General features: G+C 26.6%; 1 long non-coding RNA gene across 1 annotated transcript in view; it reads left to right on the forward strand.

The window, feature by feature from the left end:
* LOC107456390 (uncharacterized) overlaps positions 1-21,138 on the forward strand; it is a 62,005-nt gene that overhangs the window by 30,306 nt on the left and 10,561 nt on the right. Inside the window, exon 2 of the long non-coding RNA XR_006224786.2 lies at positions 1,119-14,268. This is a non-coding gene — a long non-coding RNA (uncharacterized lncRNA). The remainder of the gene's footprint in view (positions 1-1,118; positions 14,269-21,138) is intronic.

Below are 21,138 nucleotides of genomic sequence, written 5' to 3' on the forward strand. Positions count from 1 at the left end.
CAAAAAAAAAAAAAAAACAAATTCTTTCTTTTCTAATTTGTTTCTAATTAAAGTAAATAAGCTTTAGATATTTGTAAAAAAAATTTCTTTAATGTTCTATAATTTTTGATAAAAATTTAATATATTTAGAGCTAATTTAAGCTGTGTAGGTTTTATTTAGTTTAGTAAGTTCTCTTTAAATAAAGGATTTCTACATCTTTTCTGAATATATATTTTTCCTATAGATTCAGTAAAAAAAAAAAATTCTTACCAGGCAAATTTTATCGACAAAATTACATCTTTGTTTTTTAATTATAAGAGTATATAATTGTTTTATAATTATTTTAAAAGAGAGCTTGATTAGTGGTTAAGGCACTGAACTGTCATTGGAAAAAAGGGTTCAGTTTTCAGTGGCGACTTGTCTGGGAAATAAAGGTGGCCAATGCACAGTGCTGATTCCATTGCCACAATCATGCTATTTGTTATGAAAATTTGAAGCTATAACTTCTGTGAACAACAAGTTTTGCTCCCTGGAACACAACTTGCTATTATGGGAATGCTTTTTTATTATATAACTGTATTAAGTAAAATGTTTCCAATTTTCAATTTTTAATTTATTTAACTGTTTGAACAATTTAGCTTGAAATACAATATATTAAAATAATTACTTAAATTTTTTTCTTCATGTTTTGATATCAAGTTATTTTGAAAAAAAGTATTATAAATTCATAACTACTGCGGCACTGGTATTTTACATTAACTACTAGTTTTGATCAAGAAATAGGTAATATGCTTTATAACAAAGGGGTATTGTAGCATTGTATGAGTGGTTCTTTTCTGCTATGTATTTTATGATTTTTTTTTTAATCAGTAATTTATCATTTTATTTCTTGCAAATTTTTTTTTTTCTAGTAGCAAAGTAATGATCTGGTTTTTCTTGAAGGAAAAAAAGTCTTATGTTTTTTTTTTTTTTTTTTTTTTTTTTTTTTTTTTTTTTTTTTTTTTTTNTTTGTTTTTTTTTTTGTCAGTCATATCGGTTTATCTTGTTTGATTTAAAAACACATTAAAAATTGTAAAATATTGAATTATAATGTTGTCATCATCTGAAATATTGAAGAAACATTCTTTAAACATTACAGTATTTTCCAAAGGAAACAGGAGACATCAGTGTACATGGTGTTCTTATTCGACCATTATGAAGACTGATTTAACCAGGCATATGAGAACTCACACTGGAGAAAAGCCTTTTCAATGCAAAGTTTGTTACAAACGTTTTACTGTAAAGTCTTCGTTAAAAAGTCATACAATTACTCATTTTCAAAAGAATTTGTTGTAACCAAAATATATTGAAATTGTTTCATCTTGTCTACTTTTAGTTTTCTTAATGTAAATTATATGAGAACTCTTACTGAAAAAAGCCTTTTGAATGTGAAATTTGTTGTAAATGCTTTAATGTAAAGCCATCTTTTAAAAGTGATACAATTACACATTTTCAGAAGCAATTCATTTTAACCAGCATAAATTGAAATTATTTCTGAGAATAATGCTATCTTTACTTTAGTTCCGTTTATTAGAAAATAAATGAGAATTCTTACTGGAAAATCCATTTCAATGCAGCAGCTAATACTTCTTTTCTATTGCCTACTTTGAAAAATCATAAAATTTTTCACGTTTGAAAATGTTAGTTTCAACCTGTATAAATTGAAATTGTTTCTCAGCATGTTATCTTCACTACTTTTAGTTTTACTCTTTTTTTTCAAGTATATATGCAACATCATTCATGTATATATGCAACATTTTTCAAGTATGTATGTATATGTACAGCATTTACACATATCCTGTTTATGTACAGTCAACAAAAAGTCATTCAATTTTTAATTTTCAAAAATGTTTGTTTCAACCAACCTAAATAAATTCAAATTGTTTCTCAGTAAGCTATTTTGTGTATTTTTACATATCAAAATAAATTATACGAATGCGCAGACTGGCGAAAACCTCCAGTCTGCTAAAATACAAAATTTGTTACAAAAGCTTCTTTGTAAAGGGCATTTTTATTTTCCATGCATTTTTTGAAGTATTTATTTTAACAGCCCCTGGTATTGAAATTGTTTTTCAGTATGCTGTTTTAAGTATTTGTAGTTTTTTTTTTCTTTTCCTTTTTTTAATTAACTTACCCTGGTAAAAAACGTTTATCATGCAATATGTTTATTTTATTTGTTTCAAAATATTTTAAAGTTTTCTTTATAACAGCATTCAGAAGCATTTGCTGCAACCTGCATTTTATGAAATTGTTTCTTGATTTTATTGTTACACAGTTTAAAGTAAATACCTTTTGTATTTTTAACATTTTTTCTAATAAATCCTGCAACATTTGATATTTGTCTATGATTAATTATGAGTTAGGCTAGTTATTAAAATTAATAAAAATTTTTTAAAAATTATAAGCATGGTTGTTGTGATATATTTAATGATCTACATACTAGATCAGTGATTCCCAACCTTTTTTGGGGGGCGGCGCACTTTTAACAATTTCGAAATTTGACGGCACACAATGAAAAAAATCAGTTTAAAAGTTGTTTACATACCTATAATACACTGTGTTAAATAGTTTGTGATAATAATTTTGAATGTGAAATAAAACATAAATAATATGTACTATAAAAGCACGTTTATTAAGGGATTAATTATTTCTTTCGACTAATTTTTTATTAGTTAGTAACAGGTATTTATTTTTTTTGCTAGTTATTAATTGTTAGCTTGTTTTCTATAGATATTAACTGTTATTTTTTCGTGATTTATTGTCAACTAGTTTTTTTGCTAATCATTAATTGTTAGCTTATTTTTTTGTTAGTTATCATTTGTTAATTTGTTTTTATAACTTTTAATCTCATAGCTTACTTTAATGATTAGCTTTTATTTAAGTTGTAAAGTCAATATTTAGCTTACTTTCCTTTGTTGATTAATAATTTAAATAATCATTAAATTTCCTACTTATTTCAATATTTTTTAAAATTGACAATTAAACACTGACAATTAAGACAATTTAAACACTTTCTTCTTATTTTAACTTATTTTAAGATTGTCAGAGGCAAGACAATCGCCGACTAAGATGTTCAAACGGTTAAGGCGTGAAAAAATTATAAAATGTGTACATATATATATAATATTTTATATATATACAGTTTTCTTTAATTTAAACTTTACTCGTAATTAAAAAAAGCATTATCATTTTTATTGTATCATTTCTAATATTTGGCGGCACATTTTTAGAATTTGGCGGCACACAAAAGTGCCGCGGCACAATGGTTGAGAATCACTGTACTAGATGATCTGCTAACATTGTTTTTAATATATTTGTTTCGAATCCTTTCTAAAAAGAAGCACATTAATTAAATAATTAAACCATAATAAATAAATAAAATTCATAATAAATGCATTTAATAAATAAGGAAATAGCAAACATTTTCTTTTTAAATTTTAACTTAGTGTTTATAGTGCTAAAATCATCAAAACAAGTTTGATAAGTGAAATTGAAAGGTTGTAAAATGCAATTATTAGAACTGCCTTTCAGTTTAATCTTAAAATTAAACTGATTTCAATGCTTTTACTACTGTCTTCATTTTTACCTTGATAAGGATTTGTCAAATTTATTTGAATGACAATACAGTATAAAGCATTTTTTTCTGTCATTCAAATAATAATTTTCAATTTCTAATGTGTGTTAAGGATTTCTTCTGTAAACTAAAATGGCTCTAAAAATGTGTACTAAGGGTGATAATTATGGAACACCTTCTTAAATTAATATGTCAAAAACAAGACAAAATTTCTACCTGTATGATCTGACGCCTATGCCTTACTGTGGTAATGATACATTTTGAGTGTCTATAGTATTGAATATGATTATTTTAATGGATAATTAAATTGAAGTAAGACTTATTTTTTATGTCTAATATTTTTGAGAAATAAAAAAAACTCTACTGCAACAGTTTAAAGTACATAAAATGTGAAAGATAGTTTAAATATATTTATTAAGAAAACTTTGAACATGAAGTTTCTTCAGCAATATTAGAAAATAAAATGTTTATAATTTATGGTATAATACATTCAAAAACTGATGTGAATGATTTTTTTTTCTGTGCATTATGTGTATCATTTTCATAATTCTGTGCTATTTAATATCCTTCAGAAATTTTTTTTCTTTATAACAAGTAGATTAATAGACACTTTTGAGTACAAAAAGTAATAAGTTATATTACATTATTATAAAAAAATAATATTTTAAAGGAATTAGTTGAAAGGAAACTGAAAATTTACTGCATTGAATCTAAAAGATTTTTATCAGAATTATCATTTTGAACTGTTATACTCTAAATTAGAAATACTCTAAATTAGTAAGAATATAGAATGTGTCGCTTAAGAGAATTAATATTTGATGGGCCTTGCTTATTCAAAATAGAATGGAAAGAACAGTTTCTAACATTAATAAATGCTATGTTTCAACAACCCACACTACGTTACTTGTGGGTATCCCATTTTGTACAGCAATATGTGTATACCAGTAAAAACTGTTGAAACGTATGAGCGTATTTAGAATGTTCTATGTTTGGTAGTTTAAATTTACATACTATTTATAATTTTAAAGTTGTTCAGAAAGTACTATGTTTGTCTTGAATATGTATAAATACTAAGGATTACCTATCCTAAGAAACATGACAATTTTAATGTTATCTAATCAAAAAATATTGATTGAAATTTATAAAAAATAAAATGAGAAGCATTTAATTAGTATAATAAGAAGTATATGTGTTAATATATTTTTAAAAATATTTTTTGTTTCTTTTCTTAATTTCTGAATGACATTGGAATTTGAAAAATACCCATATATGAGAATTATGCTTTTAAAATTGCATTAATTTTATCGTATGTTCTTTTAAAAATATAGTTATTATTATTATTTTTTAAAAAAATTATACAGTTATTGTCTGGTATTTAAGGGCGGGTACAAAACACCAATTTAAATGCAGTTAAACTTCATTAACATAAAAGCGTTTTAAGTGAATTTCTTTAAATGTGCACTTTTTATTTTATTCTCTGTCACATTGTATGTGATTATAAGCATGTTAAGTATTACGTGAAGAAGCGTAGCATGAAATATGTTTTAATGTGAATTACAATTTCATTAATCTTTGAAAATTTTAAATAAGAAAAAAACTGGAAAGAGATATTACTGATTATTTTATGAGTAGTTGCCTCCAATTATTTAAATAAAAGCATTTCTTTTGATTTGAATTAATTATCTTTTCAGTCACCCTTTTTGTCTTCTTTAACTTAAAACTGAGGAAAAAAAGTATTGCACTGTTTGAGCTTTATCTGGAATTACAAAAATCTCTTGCATTTGTTTCTTAATTATACGTTTAATAACTTTCAAAATAATTTATTGCATTTTTATGAAAGTATAGTATAATTATGAATGATTTAGTAATAGATTAATAATATTTTTATAGCAGTAAAATAAAATATTATGTGTAGCTAATAATCGAACTTCCTATGCATTATACAATTTTTATAAGAAAATTTATAAACTGATAACATGAACTAGTTTTAACTTAAAGCAAATATTCAGCTCTTATTTGAGTTCATGTTAATGAGGTTCAACTATTTTATAGAAACACATCCTTAATTAATATTTTTTTTATCCTTAATTATATTAATATCCTTTAATTTTTAACCTTAATTTTTTTTAATTAAAAATTTCTCTTAACATTGCAGCATATACAAGAAAGGATGGGATATTTTATTGTCATTTTTGCCGTTACTCAAGCTTTAGAAAGATTGATCTTATTCGCCATGCCAGAATTCATACAGGAGAAAAGCCGTATAAGTGTAATATGTGTGATAAGCGATTTACCTTAAAGCATCATATTCAAAAACACATGCAGTCACATATTATGAAAAATACTTAAATGGTTTCATAAAAATTACATCTCTATTAATGTTTTGATAAGCTCGTATTTCACTCGAACTCAAAGTATATATTTTATGTATTGGAAGAAATTTTTATGTTGGAAAATGTAAAAATGTCTGTACTCCTATAATTTTTTATGTTAAATTTTAATATAGTTTAAGGATTTTAGAAAAAGATAACATGTTTGGGAATTTTTTAATTTTTGTTGCATTTTAAAGTTAGTTTTCGTGGCAAAATAATATGCTGAAAAAATTTATCACCTGCAAAAATTAGTTAAATGTATAAAAATTTTAAAAACTGCAAAATTGCAAATGAAAGAAGCATTAATTATGAACTTTTATTTGTTAATTGTGTTTAATTTATGACCAATTGTTTATTTTGATGCTTTACAAGTTTTTAGCTGTTATCACATTACATCACCTGGATTTGATCCTTTTGTGTGTTTTTGTCCCATACTTATCTGAGGATTGTTTTTTTGTCAACAATTTATAAATAAATGGAAATGTTAATATTGCATTTTTGGTTCAATCTAAATTTCACTCTACATTTACATAAAATACCCATTATTATGATTTATAACACTTTAGCATAATTACGTATTTTTATTGGACTTAAAAGAAAGTATATTACCTAAGAACTCAAAAAAATTATTACCTATATATTAAGAATGTGCAAAACTATTTGTACCATTGATATTTATGGCCTTAAATTCTGAATTATATTGTTAAATTTTTGTTTGTTGTGATATTTAAAAGTTAATTTGTATAATACGCCGATTTAAATATTATTAAAAATCTTGTGTTGTGAAATGAAACGTAGAATATTAATTAAAAATTTGTTTTAACATTGCAGCATTTTCCAAAGTGGATGGAATATATTATTGTCATTTTTGCCGTTTCACAAGCTTAATGAAGATTGGTGTAACTCGTCATGTTAGAATTCATACAGGAGAAAAACCGTTTAAGTGTGATGTTTGTGACAAACGGTTTACTCTAAAGCATCATGTTCAGAGACATATGTGTACTCATTTTAAGAAAAATGCTTAAATTTTTGCATAAATATTATTGTATTTCTGTATTTTTGCTGAAATCAACAGAATCATTTCCGCATTTATGTTGATTTGAAATAAAGTATTTTATCCTATGTACTCTAAAAAATATTGATACTTATCCCTATCAGGGGTTGCTAAAAACCTATTATCATTGTACCATTTTTAGTATATCAGGTACTGATATACTACAGCACTTTTTAGGATAAAGCTAGTACTGTCTATTATAATAATCAGTTAAGCATTACTAGTGTCAATAATAGTGAGGTGATTTTTTATGGATCCCTGAAACCAATGAGTACTGAATTTTTTTTCTTTATATTGAATATGTAAAAATATCTTCACTCCGTAAGGTTATGATATTTAATTCTATTATTTATAGCAGAGATCTACAAATATCAGGTGCATTTGCTCTTTAAAACTCAACCTATTTTTTTTAACCTAAAAATTTCCGTGGTGGCGTAGGGGATAGAATGCTTGCCTCCTAATGAGGTGACCCCGGTTTGACTTCCGCACCTGACCCGCATCTACCATGGTGCTGACTTATCCTCAGTTATGTTTGCATTATTGAGTAGAGTCCTCTTGGAAACAGGCTAACCAAGCGAGGTTTTTGTGGTTTTCATCTCTATAAACTCAAATCTTATTAGTTCCATCTAAAGTCTTCCACAAAGGCGATCCTAGGCGTTACTTGATCCAGGAGTTCCCTTGTCTTCAGGATTATTTCAGAATTACAAGGCGACGGAGTCGGACATTTGTAGTCGTAAACTCAAATTTTAGGTTGGATGTTCAATGACGGTTATAAATCTGAAAATTAAAATACTTTTGGGGAAAAAAAGATTTTTTTAGCAAAACATCCAATCTTATGTTGAAATCTTAAAATGGGTCGTCAGTTAATGATTTTAGGCCAGAAAAATCTGTATTATGACAATTGTATTTATTTTTGAAAAACTAAAAGGCATATTTGGCTAGGGAGCTACTGCCCTGTATTTGGTACATCTAACTAACATCAGACTTCCTCAAAATATTTTGCAGATCTGATTCACACACTTTTTGATATTTGGGATTTCTCTATGTTCTTCTAGTTATTTCTCTCGTTTTAATAATTTGCCCATGTTTTAACCGACATTGTCTCTCAATTTTTGGTAGTTAAATTTTTTCTCTAAAAGAATCAAGTAAAACCTATCATCCTAACATTTTTGCATGTTTATGCACTATTGGTATTTCAAACTGTATGTAACTGTTTTATTCTATTTACAATTTTATCTGATTTTATTCTCTTGTATGTATATGTATTTACCTGTGTATCGTATCTATTTTTTTAATCTATTTTATATTTTTTATTTATCTACTTTATGTATTTAAGGATACAAATTTATAGTGTTTCAAATTTTGATTGTTTGCCACAGCTTGCACTTTTTTGGACTTTGTACCATTATGCTCTATATTCGATGATTGAATAAAAAAATTCATAAATATGCAGGAGTATTTAAAATTTATGTACACAGTCTCTTGATAATATTCATTTCACACCACAGCCGGCTCACACATGCAGTGGGCTTAGCCACAGGAGCCCACTGGGCAATGATAAAGAGCGTAACAATTCTGGCATTTCTAGGCCCAATGGGAAATAGACAAAAGTGCCCACCATTAAAAAAAAACTATCCATATTATCTAAATTACTTATATATTTAACCCGGTGATGATTGCATGTTCTCTGTATTCAATAACTGTTTTTAGGCTACATTCAATCTTCCTCTGATTAATTTGTATGTATTGAGCTGCAGTACTGATATTCAGTTTTAGTTTAATACTAGGAGGCTTCGCCCCCTGCTCGCTGGCGCTCGCCAACCCCCGAAACTGCTTTCGCAGTTAATTTCGGATTGCTTCGCAATCCGATGCTCGCTTTGCTCGCTCATTGGATACGTTCTTAACGTCTAGCTTTTGTATACTTTTTTGAACACTGAAGTTCCGAAAACTTTTCACTGTAGAAAATTCTAAACCTGTGCATTTCAATATTAATTTGAAATTGCAAACAGTTCACATATTTTTCTTAATCACACTATTCTAAATTTCAGTTGTTGAGAAAAGTAACTGTTGTAAGTTTTGTTTTAAAGTCTTTCCCACCAGAGGGCTAAAACCATGTGTTGTAAAACAATATGAAATAGTACTGAACGCCGGATGTAAAGCATCGGCTTCGATGAAGATAATTTTGTGAGAATTTTTTTGATAATTCGGTGAGAATTCACCCGATTAGACATATGATGCTCACTACGTGCTCTTGCGCGCCGAAGCCTATCAATTAAAACGTATTAGCATTTTATGTAATATAGATTAGCCATATGATGCTCACTACGTGCTCTTGCGCGCCGAATCCAATCAATTAAAAATGAAAACTGTTGCCAATGCAAGAAAAGAAATATCATCGGTTTTATTGATACATACATATTAGTGTTTTATATAATATATAAGTCAATCTGCTACCACAGAACAACTTCTGTAATTCTTGTATTGTTTATCTCTTTTTTTTCATATATATATATATATATTTAAAATTTACAGAACTAATTAAGTATAGGCATATTTTTTTAAAGATTGAAGTTTGATCCAGAAAGCTTTTCTCAGTTACAAATAATGACAAGCGATATTTCCAATTTACAACTAACACAGAAATTTGCCAACAACAAAGCCATAAGTTCAGCCCTTTATTCAAGATTATGCTATGGATTTATATATATATATACAGGTTATTGCTGGCATGTAATGTGATTGTAGCTTGTATAATTGTCTGCGTAATAAAATTTTATCCTATGTATGACCACTTAATTTATTTTTAAATAATATAAATTTTTTTTCTGTAATTTTGTAAGAACTGTTACGTTATTTTCCATTTATTTTATAACATGCTTTTTAATTTTTGTAATTTGCATACTCCTGGTAAAAGTATTTGGAAAATAGTTACCATGTTTCAAGATTGCTAACTTTTTGTAGATTCCAGAAGTTAGCTTCTGCAAAAATTTATGTTTTAAAAATATATCACTTGCGAGAATGTATTAAAAAAGTAATAAATATAAATTTTAAAAACTTGTAAAATGTGAAATGAAAAAGTATTAATTGCAAACTTTTATTGACATTACAGCGTTTTCAAAGAAGGAAGGAATATATTACTGTCATTTTTGCCATTACTCAAGTGTTAAGAGGATTGATGTTATCCGCCATGTCAGAATTCATACAAGAGAAAAACCGTATAAGTGTTATGTGTGTGACAGACGGTTTACCCAAAAACATCATGTGCAAAGACATACACTTTTACACTTTAGGAAAAATTCTTTGGTCATGCATTCTTAATGGTCATGTATTCTTGTTTAACTCAATATAAAAGTAAAGTGCTCTCAAAAAAATTGGACCACCCTGTATAACTTTAGATCTAATCATTATATCTTCTCGTTCTGTCTCACCTTTAAAGGTTCGAGAGAGGTGATCTCAAATATGATAATTAGTTAGTGCAGACGATATTTTAGGTTACAAAATCAGACACAAAAATATACTTTCACTGAATAAAAAAACTTTTCTAAATATAAGGGGTAGCCACACTCTGGGAAATATGCTCCCAATAGTTTGGTCAACAGAGCAGTCCAATGTTTGATCCCTTTAATATTAAATTTACTTTTGAGTATTTCATCATTTCTCAAAAACTTAAGAGAACTAAAAAAAATTTTCACACAATTATAAAATTTGTTTCTACAAAGATAATTTCATGCAAAATATGATTTTCGGTAAATCTTTATAATTTTTTATTTAAATATAAGTGAAAATTTTTAAGTTGTGTGGTATGCAAATGTTTAACTTATTTTAAAGAATTCAATTTTAAATTGTACAATACTAAGTTCGAGTAAGATTGGCTAAATAGTTCCTCGGAAATTGAATTTTGAAAAAGTTGCATTTTTAAAATTTGATTTCTCTGGAACTATTCCATTGATTTTGCTCAAATTTTGTAATTTGCTACCCCTTTGAACCTCCAGGACTGAGTCCTAGAATGTGAAGATCCAATCAAAAGTTATTCAGAATGGTCAATTTTTTATTTTGTGCTCAGCATGTTGCATATGTGCTAAAAAATTGCCTGTTTTCTGTATATTAAGAATTTTATTAAAACTGTTTGTATTCGTGATATATATGGCATTGCATTTTGTTTTAATAAAATAATTTTAGGAAATAAATAACCTTGTGAATTATTTCAATTTTAAGGTATTTGAAAGTTAATAAGCATTAATAAGTGTTCCAATTATGAGGATAGGTTATAAAAAACTGATTTTAATGTTATAAAAACCATATGAAGTGAAATACAGAAAATGCAGTATTAATTAAAAACTTGTTTTAATATTGCAGCATTTTCCAGAAAGGATGGATTATATTATTGTCATTTTTGCCGTTACAAGAGCTTGATGAAGATCGATGTAACCCGTCATGTCAGAATTCATACAGGAGAAAAACCATTTAAGTGTGATGTTTGTGACAAACGGTTTAAACTAAAGCATCATGCACAGAGTCACATGCGAACTCATTTAAAAAAGCCAAAACGCTTTGTTTAAGCTATAAAATGTGAGGTTTCTATTAAAGTTTTGGTAATCATTTATTTCTGCAAATGAGTTTTATTGTTTGTATATTTTGAGTTTTAGTCCATTTTGGGTCTTGTAGATTTAAATAAATTCATACAGGTATATCGGTCATTTATTTTGCTTGTTCAAATATAAAATTCTTGGTTGTTGTATTATTTATTTACCTTTTGTACTTGGATGTGTCTCTTCAGAAGACATTGTAAGTCACCAATCTTAATTTTAAACTTAGGTACCCAATTTATTATATGATTGTTAACCATTGCTCCCACCGCTTGAAAAATATATAACAGGTCTCCCACGAGTCATGGACAACTAAAAACACCTAAAATGGTCAGAGAGTTTTATTGTTATTCTAAAAAGTAGGAAATGGTCAGGAAAAGGTGCAATTTCTTACAAAAAACCTGGAAACTTCCTATATTATACATGAAAAATAACCAGTCATGGACTTGTCAATAACCGTAATCAGTTATTGAGATTCGATTTAAATAATTCTAACATCTATTACAATTTTATAATAAAATTCCATCTTTTAGTGAAAGTTTTCCATGTTTTCATTCTCATTCTATTATATATTTTTGCTCACAAAATCTAATATTTGATATGACAAATATTAAAAAAAATCAAAGTTTTCTGATGAAGAATAGCATGCTATAGATAAAATATGTAATAGATTTTCATTAAAATTTACCTGATATACCTGGAAAAGTCAGGGAGTATTTTTTTCTGGAAATTGAGTGGGAACCCTGATATTAGGATTATGTTATGTTTTTTAAAATTTTTGGTGCTTATATTTAATTAACATGTTAAATACTATTAAGTTATGCAAAAGAGACTTTTATGTAAAAGAGCCTTGTTACATAAATGTTATTGTATCTCCATGTTCTTTAAGGGAAGTCCTGATGTTCATTGAAGGAGTTCTAATATTATATAAAGAAGTTTTTAAGTTTTGAATAAACAATATTAAAACATCTAGTTACACACTTTTCGCTGACATTGTAAAACTCACAATGGAAAAGAAAGTTTTTTTTTATGTTGTATAAAAAAAAATTTATTGTATAATGTGTTTTTTATATGGAAATTTTAGTTGTAAAACAAGATCAGTTCTATTCTTGCTTCACTAACTTCGATCATATTTATTCTTAAACTTCTTTTAAAAAAATTAAAAATCAATTTAAGGGTCACTACAGTCATATTCCAGTAAGAAAAAATTTAAACTCATTATCAAATACCAATGAAGCATTATCATGATCGAGTATGGAAAATGGGATTTAAAACATCAAAACTAGTTTTGTCAGATAAAATTCTAAGGTGTTTCTCATAATTACTATTTAGCTTGATCTGATAATCCAACTGGTTTAACTTAATATTCGACATAGTATTTAAAAGTGTATTTTAGTGTGGAAATTTGAAAGATTTATTAACTGAGTAAAGGTCTTGCATGCAAGCAAGTTATTTAAAAATTTTCTCTTCAATGCATAACATTGTGTGAAGAAAATCAACAGGCAAAAAGACATTTTTAGGTTTTGGTGATGCTTTAATCAGTGCTTTTAAATAAAATTAAGATTTTTCTCAGTTTTTTAACAAGTTATAACATGTTTTAACAAGTTATAACATGTTTTTTTTTTAAATGTTATAACTTGTTAAATACAAAAAAAAAACATACTTTTTTTCTATATGTGGAAATATTGACTATAGTAAAATATATATTCTTTTATGTGCTAATGGGGAAAAATAATTTGTTTTCTGGTTCGCTTAGGTGTTAAACTATCTGACCATAAAGTTCTAAAAAATTTGAAATAATCTCTTCTAGCAGTTACATGTCTAAATTCTGTCAAGTCTTTCGTTGATTGCATTGGCATTTACGTAATTTATGATGAACCAAGGTGAATATTGTAATAAAATAAATAATAAAAATATTCATACCTGAAAAGTCACAGAGCAATTTTATATATTTTCTTAAAATGAATAAATGAAAGATCAAAGTTTTCAAGCTTTCTACTGGATGAACTCAATAATCCTAAGAAAGTTGCAGCAACAGATGTACTTAACGAAAAAAAAGAAAAAAAACTTCTTTAGCTTTGAAACTGAAAATTAGAAAGGTTGTTATCTTTCTAGAGCTCAAACAAGACACTATTTACGGCATCTATAACTGCGTATTGAATTTGTGCTAAAAAATTGCCTGTTTTCTGTATATTAAGAATTATATTAAAACTGTTTGTATTCGTGATATATATGGCATTACATTTTGTTTTAATAAAATAATTTGAGGACATAAATAACCTTGTGAATTATTTAAATTTTAAGGTATTTAAAAGTTAATGTACATTAATAAGTGTTCCAATTATGAGGATAGGTGATGAAAAATTGATTTTAATATTATAAAAATCATCTGAAGTGAAATGCAGAAAATGGAGTATTAATTAAAAACTTGTTTTAATATTGCAGCATTTTCCAGAAAGGATGGAATATATTATTGCCATTTTTGCCGTTTCAAAAGCTTGATGAAGATCGATGTAACTCGTCATGTCAGAATTCATACAGGAGAAAAACCTTTTCAGTGTAGTATTTGCAATAAGCGATTTTCTAGAAAGCATCATGTACAGAGTCACATGCTTACTCATTTAAAAATGCCAAAATGCTTTGTTTAAGCTATAAAATGAGAGGTTTTTATTAAAGTTTTGGTAATCATTTATTTCTTCAAATGAGTTTTATCGTTTGTATATTTTAAGTTAAGTCCATTTTGGGTCTTGTAGATTTAAATAAATTCATACAGGTATATATGTATATCTCTCCACCTGGAAAATATATTACAGGGATTCCACAGGTCATGGAGAAAGGGGAACACCTCAAATCGTCAGAGAATTTTATTTTAACTGGAAAAAGCAGGGAATAGTCAGGAAAAGTAGCAATTTTTTGCAGAAACACTGGAAAATTCCTATATTATATATAAAAAATGGCCAGTCTTTGACTTGTCAATAACAGTAATCAGTTATTGTAATTCGATTTAAATAATTCTAGCATCTATTACAATTTTATAATAAAATTCCATCTTTTAGTGAAAGTTTTCCATGTTTTCATTCTCATTCTATTTTATATTTTTGCTCACAAAATTTAATATTTGATATGACAAATTTTAAAAAAAATCAAAGTTTTCTGATGAAAAGTAGCATGGTATAGATAAAATATGTAATAGATTTTCATTAAAATTTACCTGATATACCTGGAAAAGTCAGGGAATATATTTTTCTGGAAATTGAGTGGGAACCCTGATATTTGGATAGTGTTATGTTTTTTAAAATTTTTGGTGCTTATATTTATTTTACATGTTAAATACTATTAAGTTATGCAAAAGAGACTTTTATGTAAAAGAGCCTTGTTACATAAATGTTATTGTATCTCCATGTTATTTAAGGGAAGTCCTGATGTCCATTGAAGGAGTTCTAATGTTATATAAAGAAGTCCAAATGTTCTGTAATTAAGGAAGCCCCTATTATATTTTTGTGCTGGGATCAAGGAAAATAGTCATGTGCTTATTTTTCTTCTACTACAAACTTCATTTATTTATTTGTTTTTTAAGTTTTGAATAAACAATATTAAAACAACTAGTTACACACTTTTCGCTGACATTGTAAAACTCACGCTCATGTGATGGAAAATAAAGTTTTTTTTTTCGTTGTATGAAAATTTTGTTATTGTATTATGTGTTCTTTTATATGGAAATTTTAGTTGTAAAACAAGTTCAGGTTCTATTCTTGCTTCACGAACTTATATTTATTCTTAAACTTTTAATAAAATTAAAAACCAATTTAAGGGTCACCACAGTCATATTCCTGTAAGAAAAAATTGAAACTCATTATCAAATACCAATGAATCATTATCATGATCGAGTATGGAAAATGGGATTTAAAACATCAAAACCAGTTTTGTCAGATAAAATTGTAAGGTGTTTCTCATAATTGCTATTTAGCTTGATCTGATAATCCAACTGGTTTAACTTAATATTTGACATAGTATTTAAAAGTGTATTTTAATGTGGAAATTTGAAAGATTTATTAACTGAGTAAAGGTCTTGCAGGCAAGCTAGTTATTTAAAAAATTTCTCTTCAATGCATAACATTGTGTGAGGAAAATCAAAAGGCAAAAGACATCTTTAGATGTTGTTAATGCTTTAAACAGTGTTTTTAAATAAAATTTAGATTTTTGTCAGTTTTTTTTGTCCTACCCATGTTTTTTTGTTTTTTAATGTAATTACTTGTCAAATGAAAAAAATAGAAGAAAAATAATTTTTTTCCAAATGCGGAAGTATTGACTATAATAGTAAAATATATCTTCTTTTATGTGCTAATGAGAAAATTTTTTTTGTTTTAATTTGTTTTCTGGTTTGCTTAGGTGTATCTGACCATAAAGTTCTAAAAAATTTCGGATGATCTCTTCTAACAATCACATGTCTGAATTCTGTCCAGCCTTTCGTTGATTGTGTTGGCATTTACGTAATTTATGATGAACGAAGGTGAATATTGTAATAAAATTAATAAGAAAAATATTCATACCTGAAAAGTCGCAGAGCAATTTTACATATTTTCTTAAAACGGATAAATAAGAGATCAAAGCTTTCAAGTATTCTACTAGTTGAAATAAATCCCAAGAAAATTGAAGTTGCAGATAAACTTAACAAAAAAAAACTGCTTTAGCTTTGAAGTTGAAAGTTGAAAAAGAAGGAAAGTTTATATCTTTCGAGAGCTCAGACAAGACACTATTTAAGGCAATTTCGAAAGAAAAATGGGAGATGGGATAATTTTGGAAACAAGAAGAATGGAAGTGATCACTTTAGCAAGCATCATTAGGTAATCGGCAAGTAATTTGTACAAGTTGGATACATTCTTTATTATGCCACGTTAATTACCAAATTTTTTTTTTGAAATATACAAAAAAATATCTGGTTTTGTATTGCAACTTATTTTAAATATGTGTAGAAAAAAGCATTAATGTGAATATTAATTCAGTTTTTTATACTCTCCAACATTTAAGATTTACGCTAAGTATTTCTCTCCATTAGGAGTGACCTAACGCTGAAATTTTTATGAAACTGCTATTGATTTAATGCCGTGACTATTTATCACTCTGATTCCAATACTCTTATATATCTTTTAAAATTATTTATCAGTAGTGGTGGACAAAATTGTTTTATTAAACTCTTTGCGACTGGGAAAACTATTTTGTGAAACTACGGAAATTTTGTAGTAGTTGGCGGGTTTGGTTTTTATATATTACAAAACTATAAGTTTTGTAACCATAAACTATAATGTATGTTTACATTTTTCAGCTCTCTCCAAGAAAGTTGTAATTCATCAGTGTCCTTATTGCAACTATTCAAGCATTCTTAAGTATGACATTAAAAGACATGTGAGAATCCATACTGGGGATAAACCATATCAGTGTAAATTTTGTAACTATTCATGTAGTTGGAAGCAAAATTTCAACAGGCACATGAAAACTCATACTGGTGAAAAAAACTTTCAATGCAGCACTTGCAACAAATTTTTTGCTACAAAAGCATCATTGAAAAGTCATACCATTCTTCATTACAAGCACTTAATGTGATCTGTATATAATAAATTTATTATTATTAGTAATTATTATTTATAAATTCATTATTATAAATTCATTATTATAAATTTATTATTATAAATTTATTGCTACCAAAATGTAATGGGTTTTCATTGCATCCTTTTCAATTTCTCAAACAAATTTTTTATTAAATTATTTGAATTTTTTTTAATAAAGAAAGTGGTATACTCTTAATTATGAAAAATGAATTCTAATAAATGCAAAGCTGGTTATGTTGACAGCTTTTGTTATAGAATTTTGATTCTTATTCCATTATTATGATGATTTGTGATAATTTTTTAAAGCGTGTATTAGGTTGGTAAAAATGTTTCTTCGCAATAGAAAATAAACTAAATAAAGAATACTGCGAAATGTAATTTATATTTAATTAAAAACTTAATTATTATCAAAAAATGTTACCCATTTAAAATAAAACGCACCTTATATTGATTAGATGATGAATTGTAAATTTTAATAAAATTGAATTATAAGGTATTTATTATGAAATGGTTTTTATTGTCATTCACTTCACTTTTCTTGTTATTGTTGTGTTTACTTGGTTTTTATGTTATTTATATGTCTTTTGTACTTGAATGCTTATTCTGAGAAAACAAGCTAGACCTTTGCTTGTTGCTTATCCTAAAAGTTATATTTTTCCCTCAACATCTGACCTCATTATCAAAATAAATAAGTAGTCAATATAACGAATAGTTCTTTGGATTTATTAAATATTTATTTAATTATATTAAATTTAAAATTATATAAAATTTAAAATTAATATTCTTTGAATTTCTTGAAATCATCAATTAAGCTTTGGTTATGTTTCCGGATATGTGTCTTTAATTTTTGTGTACTTTTTCTCATACAATGGCAATTAATAGCTTTATATATTCATTAATTTTTGTTTAGAAAAACTAATGAAAACAATAGTCTGTAAAAGTAACACTATTGTTGTAAAATTATTTAATATTTTCACACAAAGCTAATCATGATGACAATTGATAATGCTACAAAATTTCTTATCTATACTTGAATTCTTACTTTTCCCAAAAATGTGATGAAAAATTCATTGCCACTTTTTCTTTAAAAAAAATATATTACTTTTAATTTTTTTGCTTTGAGCCAATTTTTTCCCAAAATAAAAACTTTCAAATGATAAAATTTTTTTGAATTATGATTCTTTTTATCGCAAATGTGTGAAATATAATTGATGATGAATAAAACTTTTTTTCAGTTGCTGAAGACAAAGTTTATCTGATACATAACCTTTAAACTAATAGGTTTGTTTATGTTGTATTGTAATTGTATGACAGATTTCATTCAATTTGATAAGTTTATTCTTATTTCCCATTATTGTTTTTTATATAACTTTAAATATTTTTAATCTAATGAGAATATTTTTTCCTACGCTATAGAAATTGATACAGTACATTTACTTAGTTGTATTGAAAATACCAAAAATTACTTTTTATTGTTTATATAAATAATTTGTACCACACTTAAATATAATATAAGGTAAAACTCTGACTCAGCACTAATTCTCCCATTTCCTATGAAGTTAGAAGAATAAAATTTGGAATATATGCTCTTTATGGAACAGACAAAGTTTCATTTCAATATTTCGTAATTAATAAAGTAATTAGGAGGTAAATTAAAGTTTTGCTAAATTAAAGTGTGCCACAAAGTTATAAGTCTCAAATTTTGACCATGTGTTTTTTATCAGATAAAGGGAAAAGTTAAAATACATTTTATTTCAATATTTTTTAATTATCGGAGTTATTAGGGATATTTATCCTTTATGATTATAATCCAAAAATAACTCATTTCAGTAAAAACAGAACTCTCCAATTTCAGTAAGACTGTTGCTTAATTTAATAACGTAATCTCACTTGGAAAGACCGCAAATAATGATAATAATCTAAAATTTTTAATTGTTTAAGCATATGCCTTTCAATTTTGTGCATGGTTGGGATCAATACCAATTTATTGATTACTAATTTATTTTTTTATACTTTTTGCACATTGGTTGTTCAGCTATCTGTCATAAATAATAAAGCTACTAGTTGTTGGCTACAGGGGGGTCGTAAAGGTTAAAACTTCTCCTTTTTTTAAATTTTAAATGGAATGATGACTACAATATAGGTAGCAATGTTCATGTTATCTTAATATTCTAGATAAGTTTGTATTCACTGATTTGAAGCTTGGTTGAACCCTAGTTGTTCTTAATGTCAGCTTAACCAGTGTGTTATCATGGCTATGTCTGGACAATAAACTAAATTGCAAGAGTACTTATTATTTTTTTAAGTATACTTGGGGTTACTGGTTCTAACAAATTTGTTTTTCATGAAAAACATCACTATGAAATGAATATTTTCTACAATTTGAAAATTAGAAGGTTACATTTTTTATTACAGTTTCAATAAGAAATTAAAGATACAATTATTCTCTAACTACTTGATGTTCATGTCAAAAATGGAAAAAACAAAACAATATTTAAATAACTAAAATAACTTTGTCATTTTATTAATATTATAAATTGTTTGAACTCTACAAAAATATTATGATGATCCTACTATGTTACTAAATTTTATTTTTATGCATTGTTGATGTATTACATTTTTTTATAATAAATGAAAACTATAATAATTTCCATGAAATTTGTTTCATTTATTAACTTAATAATATTTTACTTTTGATGTTTGAAAGTTGTTCTTTAAGGGATCTTTTTTGTTTCTGTGTATCCTATTACACAATAGGAAAATATTTTAAAAATATTTTTTCGTCTTTCTGTATGTCTATTTATATGGCAATCTTATGTAAATATTTTAAATCATTCTTGAAAGATTCCAGTACATGTAAGTTCATTTGAATTTGCCACACATGTTATAAATTTGACTTTGTGTTTTGTTCTGTTTTTTCTTTACATTTTATTTTCTGTTTTTTGCTTGATATATTTTTTACTTAATGTGTTCTATATTGTTTCAATTTTTTGAGTGTTTCTCCCATTATTGTATTGATATATTTTGCTTTGACTATATTGATACAATATTAGAAATTACTCCTTTTTGTGGATATAATCATGTGAGCTGATGAAGAGATTATAGATATACAGTAGGGAACCGATTATCCGGAACGATCGGGACCATCGCTATTCCGGATAACTGATTTTTCNTCTTCTGTTGTGTGAATGAGTGAATGTGGCCCACCCTATGAACGGGTTTGTGGCAGTTTGGCGTGGGTAACGTTGCTCGCCTCCGTGACTTCGGTTCACAGGTGCCCACTGGGTAACGCTAAATGAGTAACAATTCCGGCATCTTCTATGGCGAAGAACGAAAAGTTCAGTGCCTGCCGTTATAAAAAATATATGTATGTATATATATATATATTTGTTTTTGTAGTTAGTTTCTAAGAATATTGAATCTCATAATTTTGTAACAGTTATTATTTCAAGTTGTCCGAATTTTACAAGGGAAGAATAGTAGTTATGAATTTTGAAAAATATGAGTCTCACTTAGGTAAAAAAAAAAAAAACCTTTTAAGTAGTAAAATTTTCAAAAAGTTTTTTGGAGTAAAGTTAGCTTTTAAATGTCGCACAAAAATCCTCAAATAACACTTTGAATTATTTTCCTATTTTCAACTATAAATCGGTGAAAGTCGACTATAGAGATATATATGAATTCCATTTAAGCACGGTGCATGTCGTATGAATCAACTTTTCCCATGCAAGTGATAGACAACATTAGGGCTATCGTTTAATCGTCATTTACGAATTTATAACTACAAAGGAAATTCCATATAAATTAATATTGAGAAATGAACTGTGTTTATTATTAGTGTAAGAAGCTGACAGTAACCTAAAGTACAATAAAAAAATTATTTGCTGTGTTTAAAAGTGTTAGAGACTTGCTCTTTACTTTAAAAAATCT

The sequence above is a fragment of the Parasteatoda tepidariorum genome, chromosome 2 (genome assembly GCF_043381705.1).
Source record: "Parasteatoda tepidariorum isolate YZ-2023 chromosome 2, CAS_Ptep_4.0, whole genome shotgun sequence".
NCBI lineage: Eukaryota > Metazoa > Arthropoda > Arachnida > Araneae > Theridiidae > Parasteatoda > Parasteatoda tepidariorum.